Raw genomic sequence first — 3,769 nt, forward strand, 5'->3', positions numbered from 1 at the left:
CAGCTGATCCACAAGAGTCAAATCACGGAACAGGCAGGTGCCTGTGGACAGTCAGATGGATAAAGAAATGCGGCATGATTACACAATGGTGTTTTATTCAGCCACAAGGAAGAATGCAATTAAGTCATTTGCTGTGAAATGGATGGAACTGGAGGATACCATGTTAAGCAAAAGAAGCCCAACTCAGAAAGTCCAGGTTCATGTGTTTTCTCTCACCCAGGAAAGCTAGAGAGGAAAAAAAGGGTGGGGGCCCCTGCGTGTGCATGCAGGGGGTGCCGGGAGTTCCATGAAAACAGAAGGAAGAGCAGTAAAGAGAAAGGAGACCTGGGAAGGAGGGGCGGAGGGGCCCAGGGGATTAAATTGACCAAGTAACGTGCACACATGAGTATGTAACAAGTCCCACTATGACATGGGATTATGATGCACTAATGAAAAACACACAAACACACAAAGGAGAAAACAATGCCGTGCTGTGTATCAGGGACTACTGCCAAAGTCCCTACCAAAACTCAGTGTGGACTTGGTGAACCCGAGTCAACATGCCAGTGCTCCAGGTCCTGCTCCCGGGCAACTGCAAATCTCAACGCCTCAGAGTCGACCTGTCCATCGCGAGAATCATCCCTGACTCCGACCCTTCTCTCTGTGTTGCCAGCCTGACTCGGGCCACCCCATCTGTCCAGATACTGGGAGCTAGTTCCTGACCGTTTCTTCTCTCACCTGCCCATTAGCAACCCATCAGCAAGCTCGGCCACTTGCCCTCTGGCCTTTCTCAGGTCCACCCTCATCTTCAACATCCTAGCCCGAGTGGCGACCATCCCTCTCCTGATGAGCTCGGATGCCTTCCCAACGGGGCAGCCACAGCCCCTTCCCTCTGTCTGCTCTCCACCCCACTCCAGGGGGATTATATTAAACATAAATTACGTCACCGCCCTGGTGAAAGCCTTCCAGTCACCCCACTAGTCTCAGGACCAAGATCAGTACCCAGGTGCTGTGGGGCCTGTCCTCTGCCCTCGACTCCATGGAAGTGGACTCCGCCCCCTTTAATTGATGAACTCTGACTGGTCCTTCAGATCTCAGCTCAAAAGTGGCTTCTTCAGAGACCTTCCAAGACTATGGCTGGTGGCCTGTCTTCAGTGACTTCAGCCCCTCAGAAGGAGTTATGTGACTATCGATGGTGTCTGTCACCCTCCCGGCACCACTGGGTATGTGGTGGGCCTTAGTTCAGTAAGTGAGTAAGGATGCAAATGAAGAAAGGCGACCTGCCCCTGGCGAAGACCACCTTTACATATGATTGAAAACCACATGCTTCTGCATTTCCTGAACATTTGATAATGCCCCATCATGGCTTCGCCTTTGGAACAAACACCAAAACCAGCAGTGAGGGCTCCTTTTCTTTCTTGTCTCAAGCAAAAGAGCAGTTTCTCTACAATTAGTAGTCTGAACTTCAGAGGAAACCCCCTGTTGGCTTTTAAATAGTAGGTTTCCCTTTGATTCTAGTCATCAAAGTTTTGAATCTATTGAACCCAGAATCAGACTTCTTGAGCAGTCTGTAATTTCTGGAAATGAATGCAGAGCTTCCTTGGCAGTAGACACTCAACATGATCCTGCCCTGCTGAATCTGCAGAGAAGCCACCTCCCCTACCTGGGGTAGATTATGGGGTCTGGAGATGGGTTTCCCTGGAAACTGAGATGTGTCTGCAACCACCGAGCTCATGGAAAACCCAGTCAGGCCTGATTCCAGAAAACCTACCTGTGGGGCCAGACAAGGTTGATTTGGGATTTCGTGGGTCCAAGGACTGTGATGCACCCTGTCGCTGCAAGAACGGCCCACGTTCACATGACCCTTCCTGTTTGGAGCACTGCCCATGACATCAGAGGTTGACAGCAGAAGCAGCAAAGACAGCATCCTGGGTGTTACAGACGAGGGGAAACGTGCAGGCATCAAAAGTCCTCAGCAAGGGCTGGGTCAGATGTGACATCTGATTTTGGCATGAACAGCTCCGCTCCACTTTTCTCCACGTAAGAGTCACCACTGCATTTTCAGAGGTGACGTCTACCAAGGCAGGCTTGAGAGGTATGAACAAAGATCTTCTCATCACTTTGTGCCACAGGCAAAGCAATGAGCAGTTCAAAGAATTGTGACCTGTGTTTGTTAGACCGTGGGACACATGGTACTGGGCTGTACCTGCCATGGTTTTTCAGTGTGTGTTGACTGTCCAACTGCTCGAAAGTCTGGGAAGTGGCACATGAGGATGGCAACGACTGTCCAGGAACATGCAGAACCCAAGCCCCAGCCCCACGAGCCGCATCCCAGGGTGGCCTGGTCCCGTGACTCGAATGTCCTCTGCAGGCCCCAAACTGAAGCTGGAGCAGCGGCTTGCCCTGATTTTCTGCAGAGTTCCACTTAATCTTGGGGGAAAGCTAGGATGGATGCTTTCTGCTTCCAAGTTACCCCCAGGGGATTCCTCCAGATCCTGCAGCCCCACCTTCCTCTGGAGAAAGTGATGTAGAAAAACACACTAACCTCTTCGACTAAAGGGAGAATCAAAATGCAGAAGGCCCCCTCCACAGGATCAGTGCATGCTGAGATAACTCCCCAGGCTCTTGGCCTGGAAGGAGTTGACAGAATGGCAGGAGCCCGCAGTGAGGTCACCACCCGAAACCTCCTCACAGCTGTCCCTTGCCACCAGTGCTGAGCCCAGACTCGGCCCCACTGAGCCAATTGTTCCAGTGACCAAAATGTCCTGCACCCCACATTTCCCATGTCCCATTGGGTTTCCCCACTTCTGCATCTACAAATCTGCTTTTCATCACCTCCACCACATTTTCCCTTTTGTGACCCTCGCCTCCTCGGCCTTGGCCTGGCTCATCTGTTTCCATGTCCACAATCATAGCTCCCGCTGGGGCAGAACAGGCAGCTCAGCTTCATACTAACAGCAACACACAGAAGCTTTGTAATTGACCTCCATGGAGATTTTCCAACGTCCCTTTGTTTAAAACAAAGGAAATCTTCCCAGGCTCTGTCATCTGACCTCAGGAGTCTCACCTTCTATGGATTCTGGAAGGACTTCCAATGTCCAGAGGGGAACAGAGTATGTTATAATCATGTCCTTTTCATAAATTTCTAACATCATCCTCATCACAATTATTATTCCACACTGATTTCCACTCAGATCCTTACCCACACACTTCTCTCTCCTGACGTAAGCACTCTGAGTGTGTATTTCCTTCAGTTAAGGGCTTTGTTGCCAAACCTTAGCTTTGTCAGCTTACAGATCATTTCCACTAGTTTCTGTGTTTCTCAGGCTGTTCCTGCTCATGTATCCCTTCATGTGTCTTTTGCGTGGTGACTTCACCTAGGACACAGGTGTGACAGCATCAGGATCACTGTGGTCAGTGACCACAGTCCTCCCAGTGCACAGGGCAATGCTGCCCATTCATGCATTTCTTCTGTCCTTGAACTTTTCCTGACTTTTTAGGTAAGATCAATGCCCTTAACATACACACACACACACACACACACACACACACACACACACACACACGCACATGCACAGGCTGGAGGAGGTGGTGATATTTTTTGAGGGAAATTCTCAGGAGCAATAGTCGGTCATTGGGTGTTCCTTAGTCCCAGCCCTCTAGTTTAAACCATTTCTGCTGTTAGAATTTTTCACAATCATGCATTTTAAAGTATTCACTTAACAAACTTAGGCTGAGATCATAGAACCCAGGCAAAGGGTGTGAAAGGAGCACAGAGAAGTGACACTCA

The sequence above is a fragment of the Sciurus vulgaris genome, assembly GCF_902686455.1.
Source record: "Sciurus vulgaris genome assembly, chromosome: 13".
NCBI lineage: Eukaryota > Metazoa > Chordata > Mammalia > Rodentia > Sciuridae > Sciurus > Sciurus vulgaris.